Here is a 20,344-nt window from a genome sequence, read left to right on the forward strand (position 1 = left end):
CCTCCCTCCCTCCCCCCTGGTAGTCAGTAATTTGCTCCTCATCTCCAAAATTTTGTCATTACAAGTATGTTACATAAATGAAATCATTCAATATATAACTTTTTGTGATCGGCTTTTACATTCAGCACAAATCCCTTGAAATCCTTTCAAGTCATTGTATATATCTTTTTTTTTTTTTGACGAGTAATATCCATAGTGTAAATGCACCAGAGCTTGTCAAACCACTCATTTACAGAAGGACAATTTGGTTCTGATGTCTAGAGTATTATAAATAAAGCTGACAATAATTCCTGCATAGATTTTTCTGTGAACTTAAAGTTTTCGTTTTTCAGGGATAAGTATCCAAGAGCAAATGGCGGGTCATGTGGGAACGGCAAGCCTAGTTTTGTAACCAACTACAATACTTCCCGCCCCCCCCCCCCGCCCCCAGAGTGGCTGTACCCTTTTATATTCTCACCAGCAATCTCTGAATGACACAGTTTCTCTACATTCTCACCAGCATTTGGTGTCATCATTAAACAAACAAAATTTTAAGTCATTCCGGTGCCTGTGTGGTAAGACTTCATTGAAGTTTTCATTTGCGTTTCACTAATGGTTAATGTTGAACATCTTTTTATGTGTTCATTTGGCATCTGCATATCTTCTTCATTGAAATTTCTATTCATGTCTGGAGCCCATCCCCCCCCCTTTTTGATACTTGCATGATCAAGCTTTAATGAATTCGAACACAAGTCACACATTTCCAGGTTTACGTAAACGTATCTCCATTTTACAATTGCTCTTTGCTTCTTCTACTTAAATCCTTTTGGACAACAATAAGAAAGTGCTTGAACTCTTTCTCATTTAAGCAACAAGAACATCCTTATTAGGACTTTACATCCTTTTTTCTTCCATAGAGCTGATCATCTGAGTTTCTAGGACTTCTTACAGTAAATATTTTGTTTATATTTCCTTTCTATCCACCTACCACTAGCTGGTTGTTGCCTCCTAGATCCTGAAAAGTTCTCTATGGTTAAAGGCTGCTTTTAATTTCTGTATCCACACAGAGCCTCTTTGTTGGCTTGTCCAAGATAGTATTTTCTTCCCCTAGTGTATTATTACAATTCCTTTTGGCTCTTGTTTTTTTCCCCATGAAATAAATGTGGGTGCACAATGCATCATAAATTCTAAGATGCTGGATTGGGATTCCCATCCTTGACATGTATGACGATCTATTCAGGACTTATTATGTGTGCATTTTCACTCTGATTACAAAGGCCCTGGTCTGCTTTATGACGGAGGGCCTAATATTTCTCCATTCTATCACTCCATCCAGCTTTGGTTCTGCAGATATCCTTTTGGGTACTGCAACAGAGTCCAGTCCTTGCAGAATACAGTACCACATGTGAGTTTTAGCAGTACTAGCCTATATTGCTATTTGTGAGTGACACTGAACCCCTGACCTTCCCACTTGATATTTTCAAACTTCGAATCATATAAGACTAGAGAAAGCTCTACATCCATTCTGTGTTGAGGCTTCTGGGGATTTTTTCAGCCATGTTCAGCAGCTCATCAATAATCATGGAATTCTACATTCTTTGGCCAGTCAGAAAGAAGATAACCATCATACAACAGACTTAACGATAAAGGAATCTCTGGCCAATCACTGCAAACTGAAATAACCAGAAAGGTTCTTGCCATTTCCCCTCATCCAAGCTCTGGCCAACTAGCTCTCCTTGAGCAGACAGAAAAGCCCACTGAAAATTAATCATTCTATCAGCTTCATCCATTTTACACAAGTTTCTGAAATCATATGTGCAAACATACTCTGAGCCACAGAATTCATGACTGTAATATCTCAATCAACATAAGGGGAAAAATAGCAGTAAGTCTTCTCAGAACAGCTGAACCTCACACTGAAGCTGGGTTCTACAGAAGCCCAGGCCAGTATATAAAGGTCTGAAGGGAATACCTGATGGAAACTGTGGGCATAATGGAGTTTTTAGCAGTACTGTTTACTCCTTTTAAGTTAAAATCTTCTGAATCCTTGGAAAGTGAAAACAAAAGTTAAGAGAAACTCATTGTCTAAAAGCACTTAAGTCCCTTGTCTGTTACCCACATCAGCAAGAGTTGAATGTCTGCTTTCTCATGGTCAAGTCTTAGCGCCTCAGTTTCTCTTCAACAATATCGTTTGTGTTTTCTTGACAGGCATCCCTTGGCTAGATAGGCTAGCCTTAGGGCTACGTGGCTTTGGCCATTAGCACTGAAATCAAATGCACAGTTGGCTTTTCCAGCTCCTGGAGAATATTCTCTAATGTTTGAGTTCTTGTTGTTGTTGGCCTGTTCCCATTTAAGGCATTGATCTCCCTTTCCAGTTCTTGTATTCTTTTCTTTTCTTCTTTTTTTTTTAGGAGCTCCTCAGTTTAGTTTCTCACTATGTCATTTTCAGCAACAATCTGGCAGCCCTAGGAATAAAGGAGTCATACAGGTCCATCGCAGCTGCTTATCGTAAGCCATACCTGTAGCTCCTTTTTTGATTTTTTTATTCTGTTGAATTCCAAGAGCTCTTTACATAGTTTAGACACAAGTCTTTCATCAGTTATGTGATCTGCATTTTCTCCCAGTCTGTAGCCTGCCTTTCATTATTCAGTGAGCACAAGTTAATTTTGATGAGGTCCAATGTATCACTTTTTTCTTTTCATGGTTCATGCTTTTGGTGTGAGGTCTAAGAGCTTTCCACCTGGCCTTCCATGCTGAACATCTCCTCTAAAATGTTATAGTTCTACATTTGGATCTGTAATTCATTTTAAATTTATTTTGTAGGGGTAGAGGCAATTCCATGCATTTCCATTGCACGCATCTCTCAAACAGAGAAGGCCTGAAGTCATAGGACACTGAGCCACAGGAGTTTGGGAAGAGAAAGAGACAGGGTACACTGGGAAGGCAACCTCATAAGCGTGTGAGTGCGAACTGGGGGAGATAAAATCGGGCTGGACCAGAGACACGGAGGGAGGGGAGGGAGCCCGGCTTGCGGGCAGCTGCAGTGAGTTGAGGGGAAAAGAAAGAGAAGCTGAAACTGCTCATAGAACTGTCCCTGCAGAAGAGAAAAACCTCGGCTTAGAAAGAGAGTGTTTTTAGATATAGCTGGGGTGCTGACTTTAAACTAGGTGCCCCTGGTGCCAGAGGGCACCAGGAAAACCTGCTCTGCTGTGCTCCCTGCACCATCCCTGGCCTCGCTGACAGTATGGGCCTGAGGCTGCCTTCCCCGGGCCTGACGCCCCCATGGCAGCACGGAGGCATTGGATCCCAGGTTGTGCAGCCACTTGAGCCTGGGGGATCTGAGGCTGCACCACTTCACCGCCCCCCCTCCCCGCAGCAGGAAAGCAGTGACCTGTGGGACTGTGTTTCAGACGGTATCAATAAAGCACATGGACTGGGACCTGGAAAGGAGGCTGGGCGTGACGCAGAGAAATCAGCCCACCTTGGCTACGCTGGCAGCACAGGGAGATCGGACCCAAAGGGGTGATTTGCAACGCTTGGTTCCCGAAGGGACTGGGGAGATGCCATTTTTCTCCCCACAACCACCAAGGCGGGGCCTCGGGGAGCAGCCAGCAGACACAGTGGAGGGGAGACCTGCCTACACCAAACCATGCCCATCCCCACCAGAGAGCTGCCTTTATTTATTTTATTGTTTTTTTTTTTTTTTTACCTGAGCCCAGGACAAGACCAGCATGGATGCACTGCCATGATTAATTCTAGATAATTCTTTCTATTCACATATATTCTCTCTTTTCTCATGTGTAACCATCCCCTCTGCTGGTCAGGGCACTGTGGTCACTGGTTTGTTTAAACAGTCACATGTAATCCATTCTCTAGATGTACACTCTACATCTCCACCACTACCTTTTTATCTTTCTCTGGAGTAATCACACTATATAGTTTCTCTGAGTAACATCTTCGTTTCTTTCTCCTCGCCTCTAAACATTCTATGATTTCTCCCTCTGAAGCAAGTCTCAGTCTCTCTGCCTGGTCATTTCATTTCCTATTTCACTTCCTCCCCACCCTGTCATTTCTCTCTTTGTATCTGCTCTTCCATCAGCACTGCATACACCTGGCTGTTTATTTGTAGCTGGGAGTTCTGGTTTTATGCCTTTAGACTGTCCTTTGTCTTTTGGGTTTTTTCTTTCTTCTTTAATTCTTTTTTTAATTTCTTATTAAGTTTTGTTTTTATTATTTGTCTTCTTCCTCTTTTTCTTTTCTGTTTTGCTTTATTTTTTGTCCCTTCCTTTTTTTCTTTTTCCCTTTTGGTTTGCGTGTTTCTTGGTTTTGTCAGTGCATTTGTGTACATTTATTCTCTGTGTGGTTGTCTGTCTGTTTTCTTTTCCAGGGCTACCTCAAGAAACAAGCCAAAGTACACAGGGTGGAGAGAGTCCCAAATACCACTAGGAGTAGGGAAATAAAATAAGCAGTCTCAACAACAAGAGAAACCAAGAGACACCATTCAAAGAACACTTCCTGAACGGACAGGCCCTAGACAGTCAAAGAGCCCTCGTTAATGTGGCAGTATCCACTGGGGCAGAGAGCATAACAACCTTTTAAAATTAACAAGAGATAGAAAGCTAACCAAAATGATGAAACAGAAGAACTCTCTTCCAAGGAAAATCCAGGAAGAAATGATAGCTAAAGAACTGCTCAAGACAGAACAATAGTCAAAAAATTAATTGCTGGGCTTGAAAAAAGTATGGAAGACATCAGAGAAACTGTTGCTACAGAGACTACAGAGTTTAAAAATAGTTGTGATGAATTAAAAATTGTTATAAATGAGATACATAATAAAATGGAGGCGTCCAATGCACAGATTGAAGAGGCAGAAAGGAGAGTAAGTGATTTAGAAGACACAATTATAGAAAAAGAGGAAGCTGACAAAAAAAGAGACAAACTGATCCGGGAACATGAAAGAAGAGTTCGAGAGCTCAGTGGTACTGTCAAACGCAACAATATCCGTATCATAGGAATCCCAGAAGAGAAAGAGAGAGGGAAAGGGGCTAAAGTAGTCCTGGAACAAATTATAGCAAAAAAACTTCCCCAATCTGGGGAGAGAAGTAAACATTGAAATTTAAGAGGCACAGAGAACTCCCCTGAGAAGTAACTTGAATCGATCTTCTGCACGACATACCATAGTGAAACTGGCAAAATATAAGGACAAAGAGAGAATTTTGAAAGCAGCTAGGGAGAAAAGGGCCCTAACATACAAAGGGAAACCTATCAGAGTGGTGACAGACCCCTCTACTGAAACCTGGCAGGCCAGAAAGGAATGGCAGGAAATCTTCAATATGACAAACAGAAAAAATATGTAGCCCAGAATTCTCTATCCAGCAGGCCTGTCATTCAGAATAGAAGGAGAGAGAAAAGTCTTTCCAAATTAAAAAAAAAAAATTGAATTTGTCACCACTAACCCAGCACAACAAGAAATCCTGAGGGGACCCTCTGAGGGAAATGTTGCATGGAAGGCAAGATACCAGAGACACCACCACAAGCATAGATCCCACAAAGGACAGGATGACTCTAAACCCGTATTTTTCAATAATAACACTGAATGTAAATGGGCTGAATGCTCGAATCAAAAGACATAGGGTAGCAGAATGGATTAAAAAACAAAATCTATCTATTTGCTGTCTACAAGACACTCATTTTAGACCTGAAGACACCTTCAGATGGAAAGTAAGGGGATAGAGAAATGTATATCATGCTACTGGAATTCAAAAGAAAACCTGAGTTGCTATACTTATATCGGGCAAACTGGACTTTACAGTAAAGACAGTAACAAGGGATGAAGAAGGGCATTATTTTTAATTACAGGGTCTATACATTACGTAGAGCTAACAATGATAAATGTTTACACACTGAATATGGCAGCAACTAAATATATAAAACAATCACAAACAGAAACAACCTTATGGATAAAAATGTGGTATTAGCAGGGGAGTTTAATACTCCACTTACAGCAATGGATAGATCAACTAGATAGAAACTCACTAAAGACACAATGGACTTGAATGACACATTGGGCCAGATGGATTTGACAGATATATTTAGAACTCTACATCCTGAGGCCATGGTATTTACTTCCGTCTCAAGTGCACATGGCACATTCTTCAAGATAGATCTCATTCTGGGCCATAACGCAGCCCTCAACAAATATAGAAGAATTGAGATCATACCATGCACGCTTTCAGATCACAAACCATGAGAGACTCTTGAATACTGAGAACAAACTGAGGGCTGATGGAGGTGTGGGAGAGGGGAAACGGGGTGATGTGCATGAGGGAGGACACTTGTTAGGATGAGCACTGGGTTATATGTAAACCAACTTGACAATAAACTATTTTAAAAATATATATAAAAAATAAAATAATTTGCCCTATAAAAATAAATAAATTTATTTTGTATAAGGTATGAAATTTAGGCCAAGGATTCGTTGCTTTACTATGGATCTCTAATTGCTCCAGAACCATTTGTTAAAAAGGCTATTCCTCCTCCATTGAAATACCTTTACACCTTTTTCAAAAATAGATGGGAATATTGGTTTGGGTCTATTTCTGGGCTCTTTATTCTGTTGCATTTTTCTATGCGTCCATCCCTCAGCAAATACTATACTAAGTTCATTATAGTAGCTATACAGTAAGTCTCAATACCAAGTAGGGTGATTCTTTCCGCTTTATTCTACTCTGTGGTTTTGTTATCAGGTTAATACTGGATTCATAAAATGAGATAAAAATGCCCCATCCTCTTAGATTTTGTCATAGAGACTGTAAATTGGCTTATTTTTTTATTTAAATTTTAGTTTACACACAGTGCAGTATTAAATTCAGGAGTAGAATTTAGTGATTTGTCAGTTACATACAACATCCAGTGCTCATCACAAGTACCCTCCTTAGTACCCATCACCCATCTAGCCCATCCATCGCCTACCTCCCTCTATCAACTCATAGTTAACTCTCTATCATTAACAGTCTCGCATGGTTTGTTTCCCTCTCTTCTCTTCCTCCCTTTCCCCACATGTTCATCTGTTTTGGTTCTTAAATTCCATATATGAGTAAAATCATATGGTACTTGATTTTCTGATCGACTTGTTTTATTTAGCATAATATATTCTAGCTTCATCCACATCATTGCAAATAGCAATTTTTTTTGGTGTCTGAGGACAGTTCCATTTATATATACACCACATTTTCTTTATCCATTCATTAGCTGATGGACATTTGGACTCTGGGCATAGTTTGGCTATTGTTGATAATGCTATAAACATTGGGGTGCATGTATACTTTTGAATCTGTAGTTTTGTATCCTTTAGGTAAATACCTAATAATGCAATTGCTGGATCATAGGGTAATTTTATTTTTGTTTTTTTGAGGAACTTCCATACTGTTCTCCAGAGTGGCTGCACCAGTTTGCATTCTCAACAACCGTGCAAAAGTGTTCCCCTTTCTCTACCTCCTCGCCAACACTGGTTGTTTCTTGTGTTAATTTTAGCCATTCTGACAGGTGTGAGATGGCATCTCAATGTGGTTTCGATTTGTATTTCCCTGATGATGAGTGATGTCGAGCATCTTTTCATGTGCCTGTTAGCCATCTGGATGTCTTCTTTGGAAAAGTGTCTATTCGTGTCTTCTGCCCATTTCTTAACTGGGTTATGTTTTTTGGGTGTTGAGTTTGGTAAGTTCTGTATAGATTTTTGATACTAACCCTTTATCAGGTATATCATTTGCAAATATCTTCTATTCCATAGACTTTTAGTTTTGTTGATTATTTCCTTCACTGTGCTTAAGTTTTGTTTTTGTTTTTTGTTTTTTATCTTGACAAAGTCCCAATAATAGTTCATGTTTGCTTTTGTTTCCCTTCCCTTCAATGACATGTGTAATAAAAAGTTGCTCTGGTCAAGGTCAAAGAGGTTGCTGCCTGTGTTCTCCTCTAGGATTTTGATCGTTTCCTGTCTCACATTTAGGTCTTTCAGCCATTTTGAATTTATTTTTGTGTACAGTGTAAGAAAGTGATCCTGTTTCATTCGTCTGCATGTCACCATCCAGTTTCCTAACATTTATTGAAGAGACTGTCTTTTTTCCATTGGATATTCTTTCCTGCTTTATTGAAGATCAGTTGACCATATGGTTGTGGGTCCACTTCTGGGTTTTCTATTCTGCTCCATTGATCTATGTGTCTCTTTTTGTGCTGGTACCATACTGTCTTGAAGACTACAACTTAGTAATATAGCTTGAAATCTGGAATCGTGATTCCTCTAGTTTTTCTTTTTCAGAATTGCTTTGGTTACTCAGGGTCTTGTGTGGTTCCATAAAATTTTCAGGACAGAATGTTTTAGCTCTGTGAAAAATACTTGAGGTATTTTGATAGGAGTTGCATTAAATATATAGATTGCTTTGGGTAGTATAGCCATTTTAACAATGTTGTTCTTCCAATCCTTGAACATGGAATATTTTTCCATTACTTTGTATCATCTTCAATTCATTTTTTAGGTGTTCTATGGTTTTTAGAGTATAGATCTTTTACCTCTCTAGTTAGGTTCATTCCTTGGTATCTTTTTGTTTTTGGTGCAGTTGCAAATGGGGTTGATTCCTTGATTTCTTTTTCTGCTGCTTTGTTATTGGTGTATAGAAATGCAACAGATTTCTGCACATCAATTTTATGTCCTGTGACTTTACTGAATTCATGTATCACTTCTAGCAATTTTTGGTGGAGTCTTTTGGGTTTTCTACATACAGTATCATGTCATCTGCAAATTATACAAGTTTGACTTCTTCATTGCCAATGGTGACACACCACATTTTAATAAAAGAAAGGATAAGAACCTTATGATCCTCTCAATGGATGCAGAAAAAGCATTTGACAAAATACAGTATCCATTCTTGATAAAAACTCTCAACAAAGTAGGATAGATGAAACATACCTCAACATTATAAAGGTCATTTATGAAAGACCCACAGCTAATATCATCCTCAATGGGGTAAAACTGAGAGCCTTTCCCCTAAGGCCGGAAAAAGACAAGGATGTCCACTCTCAACATTACTATTTAACATAGAACAGAAAGTCCTGGCCTCAGCAATCAAGACAACAAGAAATAAAAGGCATTGAAATCAGTAAATTGGCTGTTTCAACGTTGATAGGATTTTCCAGTGAAATCACATGGGCCTGGATATTTTTTCCTTCAGGACTTCCTTAAGCTACATATTCAATTTCCTTATCAATTATAAGATTAAGTATATTGCCTATATAACTTTGGGGGTGGTGGTAATTTGTGGTTTCTCAAGGAATTGATCCATTTCTTCTAAGTTTTCAAATTTACAAGCAGTCATTAACACTATTTCCTTATTATTCATTTAGAAATTACAGGATTTGCAGTGGTATTGCTATTTAATCCCTGATATCGGTCCTTGTCGTCTCTAATTTTATCTTTGCCAGTATTGCTAGAGGCTTATCAATTTTATTAATTTAAGAAATGGCTCTTTCCCCACTGATTTTCTTTATTGTATTATTTTAATTTCATTGATTTCTGCTCTTATCATTACTTACCTCCTTCTGCTCACTTTGGGTTTTTCTCTTTTCCTGTATCTTTTAGGTAAAAACTTAGGTTCTCTAACTTGAGATCTTTCCTTATTTCTAATGTTACCATTTAATGCTAGAATTTTCTATTTCAGGGGTTCCTAGGTGGTTCAGTTGGTTAAGTGTCTGATTCAGGATCTAGGCTCAGGTCATGATCTCACAGTTCCTAAGTTTGAGTGCCCTGTCGGCTCTGCACTGACAGCACAGAGCCTGCTTGCGATTCTGTCTCCCCTTCTGTCTGCCCCTTCCCCACTTGTGTGCTCTCTCTTAAAATAAATAAATAAGCAAGCTTTAAAGAAAAGACTTACAGATTTTGTAGTTTTTAAAAAATTCCCTTTCACTGCTGCTGTAGCTACATTCCATAGGTTTTGATTTGTCTTGTTTTCATTTTCATTTGGTTCATTTTTTTAAAACTTCCTTTGAGTCTTCTTTGACCCATGTATTATTTGCAAGTGTGCTGTTTAATTTCTAATTGTTTAGAAATTTTCCTGTTGTCTTTCAAGTTTACGGATTTCTGAATGTTTTTTAATGTTTACTCTTGAGAGAGAGAGTAAGCAAGTGAGAGCGAGTGCATGAGTGGGAGAGGGGCAGAGAGAGAGAGAGGAAGAACAGAATCTGAAATAAGTTCCAGGCTCTGAGCTGTCAGCACAGAGCCCAATGTGGGGCTCGAACCCACAAACTGTGAGATCATGACCTAAGCCAAAGCTGGATGCTTAACCAACTGAGCCACCCAGGCATCCCCAGATTTACAGATTTCTAGTTTGATTCCACTATGCTCAGAGAATACATTCTGTAGGCTATCTTTTAAATTTGTTGAGGTTTGTTTTATGGCCCAGCACATAGTCTATCTTGGTACATGTCCTGTAGGCACATGAAACAAGTGTGTACTGTACTATTGTTAAGTGCAATGTTCTATATTTACATAAACAAGATCCTGTTGGTTATTGTTTTGTTTAGTCATTCTATTCTTACTTTGGTAGTTTTATCAGTTGCTGAGTGTTGGGCGTGTGAAGTCCAATGGTAACGGTGGCTTGGTCTATGTTTCCTTTCAACTATCGGTTTTTGTTTTGTGTCTTTGGAAGCTCTGTTTGGTTGATATCCATTCAGAGTAGATATATCTTTGTGATAGATTAATAATTTTATAATCGTGTAATATCCCTCTTTGCCTTTCATAATTTTCTTTGCTCTGATGTCTACTCTATCTGATATTAATATAGTCATTCCTGCTTTTTATTTTTGTGGTAAAATACACTTGACATAAATTTTGCCATCTTAACCATTTTAAGTGCACATTTCAGTAATATTAAGCACATTTATGTAAGCAACCTCAAAACTTTCCATGTTGCAGGAATGAAACTCTATACCCATTGAACAATAACTCCTCAACTCCCTTCCCACAGTGTCTGATAAACACCATTCCCCATTCTGTCTCTATGAGTTTAACAACTCTAGGTACGCGTATAAACGGATTCATACAGCATTTGTCTTTTCCTGACTGGCTTATTTTACTTAGCATAATGCCCTCAAGTTTCATAATGCTATAGAATGTGTCAGAATTTCCTACCATTTTAAAGGCTGAATGACAACCACTGCATGTATGTACCACAGCTTATTTATCGATTTATCTATCAATGGAGACTTGGGTTACTCCCACAATTTGCCTACTGTGAATAATGCTGGTATAAACATGGGTATACAGACAGATACCATATGTTTTCACTTATAGGTAGATTAGGAGAAACTAAATGGAGAACCATGGGGGAGAAGAAGGGGGGAAATAGTGGGGGAGAGGGAGGGAGGCAAACCATGAGAGACTCTTGAATGCTGAGAACAAACTGAGGGCTGATGGGGGTGGGGGAGAGGGGAAGGGGGTGATGGGCATAGAGGAAGGCACTTACTGGGATGAGCACTGGGTGTTATATGGAAACCAACTTGATAATAAACTATGAAAGAAAAAACAAAAAAACACATGGGAATACAAATATGTCTTCAACACTGTTTATAATTCTTTTGTGCATTTATTCAAAAGAATTGCTGGACCATACAGTAATTCTATTTTTAATTTTTAAAAGGTTTAATTCCAGTATAGTTAACATACGGTGTTATGTTAGTCTCAGGTGTACAATATAGTGATTCAACAACTCTATACATTAGTCAGGGGCCTTCATCTTAATCCCCTTCATCTATTTCACCTACCCCACCCCAACTCCCCTCTGGCAACCACCAGTGTGTTCTCTATAGTTAAGAATCTGTCTTTTTTTTTATTCTGTTTTTTAAATTCCTCACGAGTGAAATAATATGGCATTTGTCTTTTTTCTGACTTATTTCATTTAGCATTATACCTTCTGGATCCATTTATGTTGTTGCAAATGGCAGGATCTCTTCCTTTTTATGCCTGAATAATATTCCATTGCATACATATACCACACCTTCTTCATCCATTCATCTATCAACAGACACTTTGGTTGCTTCCATGTTTGTTATTTTAAATAATGCTTCATGGACATAGGGGTGCATATATCTTTTCAAATTAGTGTTTTAATTTTTAAAATAAATACCCAGATGTGGAACTGCTGGATCATATTGCAGTTCTATTTTTAATTTTTGAGTCACCTCCACACTCTTCCCCTCAGTGGCTGTACCAATTTACATTTCCACCAACAGTGCTCAAGAGTTCCTTTTTCTCCACATTACTCTGTACTAAGATTGAGCACTTGGGGTTGCTGAAGAATTTTACTCAATGATTATGCTCTGTTCTCAGCTTTTCATTGTCCCTGTATATCTGCTCCATACAGGGAGTCTGTCTCTCCATGATTTTGCCAGTTGTGAATGTTGTTGCTTGTTATTCATTGATAAGTTAGCAGTATGGCCAGAGGGTTCTTGACTCTAGTCCAACCTCAATCTTAGGTAGGCCCCATGAGGTTGGTCTTCAGGGGCACATTCTTCAGTGCTTCTAGCCATATTCCCCATGATAGGTAGATTATCTTTTTATGTGTCTTCTGTGGGAGAGAGATTCCACCTCATCTCTCAGAGAGAGATGCTTCCCACATATTTGTATCACCTGAAATTATGCGTCTTAATTTTTGGCAGGAAATAATGCCTAGTAATCCTGAGAGTAGGCTAGGTTACAGGCCTGAATGCACATATAATTGTGTGCTATCAGTGGAAATATCAGTGCATCCTGCAAAGTCATTATATGTCACATTTGGTTTGAAATTGCTGCTTTGAATACTGGTGGATACACTAATAACCCAGCTATTGGTGCTATAATTAATGCTGCCTGGATCATGCCAGGAGGATGGTGCTGGTCACTAGTTGCTACAGCCAGAGCCTTCTCTGGCAGAATATATGCTGTAAATAAAGTTCTATGCAATTACTGATGATTCTGTTCACACAGGTGCACCTGGGAAATATCACCAAAGACAGAAGACCAGTGCGTGCTGAGAGCAGGGATATTGAATGGACTGAGTAGGGAAACCTTGCTAGAAAGAAACCTTGCTAAAAGACATGGGAACGTCTTTCTCCCATTTCTGCCATAAGCTTCTCTCCACTGCAGAACCATTAACAGGTTAAGATGGAAGAATCACCTGGTCTGCCTGTATAAAAGTGGCTTCAATCATTCAGCAAACATGTACTCAGCACTTAACTTGTGGCAAGGACTCTTCTGGGTGATGGAAACAACAAAAATGACTGCCAAACAATTGTCTAATTGAAAGGAACCAGAATCCTTCACAGCCCTTTGAATTCCACCAAAACTCTTAGAATTCTTTAAGGGGCACCTGGGTGGCTCAGTCGGTTAAGCATCCGAATGATTCATGGGCTCGAGCCCCGCGTCGGGCTCTGTGCTGACAGCTCAGAGCCTGGAGCCTGCTTCAGATTCTGTGTCTCCCTCTCTCTCTGACCCTCCCCTTCTCACACTGCCTGTCTCTCTCTCAAAAAGAAATTAATTAATTAAAAAAATAAAACTGCCATCATTTCTAGGGGTGTCTGGACAGCTCAGTCAGTGGAGTGTGTGACTCTTGACCGTGGGGTTGCAGGTCTGAGCCCCACGCAGGGAGGGTGTAGAGATTACTTAAAAATAAAATCTGAAAAAAAAACCCCAAAAAACTATCCTTTCAGTTTCAGAAGCATGACACTGCCCCCTCCATGTCTCTGTCCGAACCCTATTCCTTTGACTCCTTTCATCTAGCCAAGTCAGGCTGGCATTCTGAAAAGTAATACTTTTTCAGAATTAAGGGAGGACACAGAAGAAGTACATAAGAATAAGTGAGAAAGCAAAAACTCGCCAAGCTGTCCAAGTCCAAGTTTCTATTCCAAATGCAGTCACATTCCTAAGGACAGCAACAACTTCACAGCCCCTGCCCTTTGCTCCCTACTTTCTCACCTGTTTGCCATCTTATTCACTATTCCCAGGGCATCAGCCGGCTGATCACTTGGTCATTCCCTCAGAGAAATACAAGGAGACAGTGTTCAACATGACTTGGTTTTAGTCTCCAGAAGAAGGAGGCAAATGACAAGACTGTGATGATTGATAAAATTATTTTTAATAATGGTGAATTTTTTGTTTACTTCCTTTCAAATTTCTGACAGTATATCTTGTGTTTTCACTGATTCATAGTTAGATTTTACCAAGTTGTCTATTTTTATTCTTTTTGATGTGCCAGTGTTTGGATGAATTTTAATCTCCATTTTCAACGTAATAATTCATGTTGCTGAATTTAATAATTCATTTCTCATGGTTCCTTTTGTTTGTATTTTTAACTTTTTGAATCGCATTTTCAGTTCATTCATTTTCATTCATTCTTCTTTAGTGATGAAATGTTTTTGGACTATGGATTTTCTCATATGCACAGTGTGTCTGCATTTAATAATACTACTAATATTTGTTAAGTGCTTATTATGTGACTTTTTACAAATATTTTACATACATTTGTTTAATCCTCCCCAAACCTTATTGAGTAGGATACTTTGCGGAGGTATTCCATTTTCTCCCATTTACCTAAAACTACACAAGACAACAGATCCAGGATTAGAATTCAGGCAATCTGTTTGCAGATCCTGTCCTCAAACCATCATAATTTTTAAAGTATTCTATAGCATTTCTTGTGTTTGCCTCGGTCCCATGGAAGACTGACTGGGACTTGATGCCTAATTATGTCATTCTGGTACAAATCAAGATAAATAGCAATATGCAATACCCTTGAGTCTCATAAACTATCAATATCGGTTATTTGGAAACTAAAAGACTTTCTTTTAAAGTATGATCGTAAGTAATTGTTTTGTGGTAATCTTAAATGGAATACAAAACACTGAATTGTTAAACTACTTTTAAAAATTTCATTTCTCTTCACTTCTCACTTCATACTATAAACCCTGAAACCTTTCCTGAATGCCCCTAATACATACACTATTGTCTTTAGGTGGCTTTACCCAGCTTCTAGAAAAATTTCTGTTCCATAGACTCTCCTAAATATTTTAAGTGAATACATAATTGAATTTTCAAAAGCAACATGTCTATGATTGGAAGTGAGAAGATATTTTCAGTCTTAAAATGATTTGGACATTTTACCTTTTGAAATTAACTTCCTATCAAATCTCCATCTTGGATAATGAGGAAACTCATGATCCCAATTTACATAGGCACTATACCTTTCAAAATGTAGCCACTTTCTAAAGAAGCCAAATGAAGATTTTTGTGACCAATGGCATCTAAAACCTTTTTCTTTTGCAAATGGAAAAGAATCTACAGTGGAATACACAAATTTGAAATCAGTTCACATGCAATTCAGTTAAATATTCATAACTCAGCAAACATTAACACTTATCTTTACCTGTGTGTGCCAAGATATGGGGAGGTTCAACACTGGTATAATTCACTCTTTTCACTTAATCCTTATTCTCTTAGGGAGCTTGTATTTGTACACCACACAGAGAATGTGACTATTCAGCACTTTCTTAGGATACTACAGCTGAGAACACTTTGCTCTACCATTATTTTATCCAAAAATTCTACCTTCTGCACGTTATAAAAATAAATGTTCTTAAAACTGCACATGATGTTGCCTAAAAAACAGTATTTACAATATATGCTAACTTAGATGTAATTTAAAAAAACAGTATTTACAAGGCTATTTGTGATGTTTAATCTAATTATCTTAATGGGGAAAACTGGAGATTAACCCTCCAGCCACTAAAATATGTTTTGAAATTTCTTTTCTGCTGCTCCCTTTGTTCTGAATCAGGAAATCCCTCTGGTACCATCTAGAAAAATATCTGCCACCCTTGTCTTTACTGTTATAATTTCACTATTTGTTTTATTCTAAGCCAATATTGAACTGAAATTGAAAGTGAGTGTACTCAAAATTAGTCTTTCAGCTCATCTTCTTTTTTTAATATCAGAGAGTGGACAGAACTAAAACATCAATCAATGCTAAGTCAATAACACTTGGAAGAAAATGTTCTCATTCTTGTTTCCTTGATCATCCTTCTTCCAATTACTTCCTGAACAAAATCTGACTTTGAGGACCATGATGTGACCTTCCTTTTGACTTTATCTTGGGTCAAATCATTTAGTATGTCAGCTCCTACTACTTCAAAAATTAGTTTTGAAAGGTGGCAGTCTAAGTGATTGCCCGTAACCAAGGGCATGGAGACTGTCTCAACTCAGCCCAATGGACTCGCCTCTCACAGCTCCACATGGTAAATCATATATTTGGCCACAGACAGCTGCTGCAAATCAGTGTTACCCAAACCTGTATGTGTGGTCTAATTCTTTCTGGCATGTAGACGGGCATGCCTCATATTGAAACATTTTGAACTGATGGAAGTCTCCTATTCATCTTATAGTATTGCATTTGAATTTTTATACTGCATTTTCCGAGGGAATATTATTCAGAACTTATTCTGAGCACTTCTGTGGTACTTTACTCCATAAATATTCTGTCAGCCAAACAAGGTTCCCTGTTTTCAATACAACATCCATTATTCACACTCAAAAAGGCACTGAAGATAAGGCTCAGCATTCTATATGAATCCTGGCTTCTACTGAGTGCTGGCCTTAAAAAATTCTTCTGTACTTTAGGCACATATGCCTAGCCATCAACATCCTACGAAGATAAAATATGCACACAATACTTTAGAAAAAGCATGATTTTTTAACCATTATAGGGATAATTTATTTAGAACGGGTATTTATATAGTCTTACATATCAACCGCCAAATTATATGTTGAAATCAAAGGCAAAATAGTAACTTCACATTGGAAGAACTTAGCAAACACCAACTAAGTGATTACAATGATTATCACCAACAGAGGGAGAAACAGACATCATATGTCTACTGAAAGGATACACTGAGAAGAACACTGCATTGTTTTGGTGTTATTTCTATAAAAAATATGTTTTTTAGGATCACATTTACAGTTTAAAAATTTTTTGATAGTTTATTGTCAAGTTGGTTTCCATATAACACCCAGTGCTCGTCCCCACAATTGCCCTCCTCCATGCCCCTCAGATGTTTAACTTGAATCTAACAGAAGTAAATACAGATCAACCCATATCAAGAGACATCCTATGAGCACGGGGTGTCACATGTAAGAGATGAATCACTGGGTTCTACTCCTAAAGCCAAGATACACTATGCGTTAACTAACTTGAATTAAAATAAATAAACAAATAAACAAACTGAATATACAATGAAAAAAAAAAAGAGACATTCTGTAAGATAAGTGGTCTTTAACTCTTCACAACTTTCAATGTCATTAAATAGAAAGAAAGTATACAGAAGTGTTGCAGATCAAAGGAGATTACAGAAACATGACAACTAACGAAATGAGTTATTTCAGGTGGATTCTGAGGAAATATAATTATGAAGTTTCCTATTTGGACGTGGTCAAATTTGAACTTACACTTTGAAATGAAGGATCAGTAAATTTATTTTTAAAAAATTTTAAATGTTTTTTTATTCTTGAGAGGGAGACAGACAGAGAATGAGCAGGGAAGGGGCAGAGAGAGAGACAGAATCTGAAGTGGGCTCCAGGCTCCAAGCTGACAGCACAGAGTCTGACGCAGGGCACGGACTCACAAACTGCGAGATCATGACCTGGACTGAAGTTGGAATCTTAGCCAACTGAGCCAGCCAGGCACTCCAGTAAACTTTTTTGGTAAAGGATCAAATAGTACAAATTTTTAGACTTGTGGGTCAAATGGTCTCTACTGCAGCTACTTGGCTGTGTTGTCATAGCTCAAAAACAGATAAAACGTAGTTGTGTTCTAGTAAAACTTTATTCACAACAACAAGCAGTAATGGTCCATATTTGACCTGAGGGTTATAGTTTTCAGATTCAGAAATTAGAGAATAGTATTGTATAAGCATTAAATCTCCTGGTTTTTTAAATTTTACTGTGGTTTATTGTTCTAGGATATACCTTCTAAGGTCTTTAGGGTAAAGACTCATAATATGTGGGACATAACTCTTAAATGGGCAGGGGAGTAGGGGAAGTATATTTTATATAAATACATGCACACACGCATATATATACACATACATGCATATATATGTATATACCTCTATATGTATATAGATTATATAGAAAGAGAATAAAGAGGGATGGAGAAAATGTAATAAAATATTGATGAATCTGGTAAAGAAATTCCTAGTACTATACCTGTAATTTTGGAGAATTTTGAAATTGTATCAAAAAATAAAAAGATATAAATTTAAAAAATAAACATGTACACCAGATAGATGTTTATTTTGTCACTGGTTTTCTAAACCTACACAGTCAATGCATCATTTTAAGTTGCTCTTCTCTCTCATTCACAATAGCTATACTTAAATATTTTAAAACTCTCATTTTTAAAATGTCTTCACTCAACAAGCACTCTATCTTTAGCTCTTTTTTTTTTTTTTGACTTTGAGAAATGTTCTGAAACATAGCATTGAGATGGTATAGTAGAATGAAATTTGAGGAATCAGAGGATCTGAATTTGAGCTCCGACTAGGTTTCTTACTATAGTTGTTTCTCCAACTATGTTTGCTTCATTTATAGGTAAGTCCCTTAGCTTCTCAATGTACTCATTTATAACTATGTCATAGTGGTCTGAGCACTGAGATAATGAGTAGGAGACTGTAAAATCTATAAAGTCCTATGCGTAAGAGCGATTTGCCCTCATTTATAGTGACTAGATTTTCTAAGTTAAAGAGCAAGTGCAAAATATACCATTGCATTTAGAAATGCTTTCAAAGACCAGATTGACTTACTGTTGTGAAACAGGATTTTGATACAAGATGTCAAACTAGCCTGGGCTCCCTCTCCAAACCCACCCAAAGAAGAAACAAAAGAAAAGTCAAGATATTGACAGAATGCATTCCTATATTCCATACCTGAAATAAATGTGTGAGAAATTCTTCCAGAGACATAAAATGTGTTTGGTTCCAGCAGCGGGGGAGGGGTGGGAGAATGACTAATTGAAACTGGAGCAGGTGAAGGACCCAAGGCAGGGGTCCCATTAATTTCTTTCTACATTGTGCTGGAGAGCCCCAAGGCAGACATGTGACCAAGATAGGCCAAGTCAAGCCTAGAAATGGAAAGTATCTACCTCCCAATCGCACTTACAAACCTAGATTTCTACCCATCGTTCCTGCACAAGTCTCAGAGCACTCGGGACCTTTAGAAGACAGAACCCACACACAAAAAAGAAAACAAGAATACATGTGGAAAAAGCAATGAAGTAAATAACATCACAACTAAAAGTGTTCGAGCCTAGACACACGGATCTGTGTCTACCGTAATAATGAGGGACAATCAAAATATAGCGTCTCCAATATTAAATAAATAATAATTCCAACAATATCCTGCTTTTAAAAGATATATTTAAACCTCCAATGGACAGGAGTGTGTGTGCCTGGGTAGAGTCAGAAGGGTGCAGGACCAGAGATATTCTTAAAACAAAATACAAATCAAAATTACAAGATTTAATATTACAAAGAAACATATTCTTTGCACATGGTGCAGTTGATGGAGTTTTTAAATATAGCCACAGATTATTAGAGATTCCTTCATTTCAAGAACTGAAATCCATTTCCTCTCCTCTTGCATCTAGGCTAGCTTGGAATGACTTAAACCATTAGGGTACCATTAGAATATCCCTCTATGTGCCTTCTAAGACTAGATCATAAAAAAGTCAAGCAGATTCCATCTAGGTCTCTTAGAATACTTGCTGCATGGATGCGCCTCTTGGAACCCAGATGTCATGTTGTAGAAAATGTAAGCCAAAAGGGGAGTCCATGTGTAGTTACTATAATCTGTCCCAGAGAAGCCCAGCTTCTGCAGCCTGGGTGCCAGACATATGGGTAAAGACACCGTCAGCTGATTGCTGTATCAGTCATTAAATTCTTCCAGTCTGAGGCCCCTGATGTGGAGCAAAGACGAGCCATTCCTACTCTGTATATTTTTATATGGCAATACCTAACTAAAACAAAAGTTTTAGAATAAAGGAATGATAAAAATCTGTATATGTCTTGAGGAAAACACACTAAATAAGCCAAATGTTAAATAAATTCTACTGGAAACAATGAGTTCCTTTGAGCTTAAGAACAATGGAAGTGTTATCGGCCAAAATTGTGGAATACATCTAAAGCACAACTTACAGAGGAACTTATAAATTTGAGTATGCTTATTAAAATGTGGGAAAATAGGGGTGCCTGGGTGGCTTAGTTGGTTAAGCATCCAACTCTTGATTTCAGCTCA

The 20,344-nt window shown here is 38.0% G+C and overlaps 1 pseudogene; it reads right to left on the reverse strand.

Annotated features, from left to right (window-relative positions):
- Window positions 1–1,012: 1,012 nt before the first annotated feature.
- The window catches only part of LOC120243667, a 68,060-nt pseudogene continuing 48,728 nt past the window's right edge, over window positions 1,013–20,344 (reverse strand).

Source organism: Hyaena hyaena, unplaced genomic scaffold, assembly GCF_003009895.1.
Source record: "Hyaena hyaena isolate Hyena2069 unplaced genomic scaffold, ASM300989v1 scaffold_351, whole genome shotgun sequence".
NCBI classification, from domain to species: domain Eukaryota; kingdom Metazoa; phylum Chordata; class Mammalia; order Carnivora; family Hyaenidae; genus Hyaena; species Hyaena hyaena.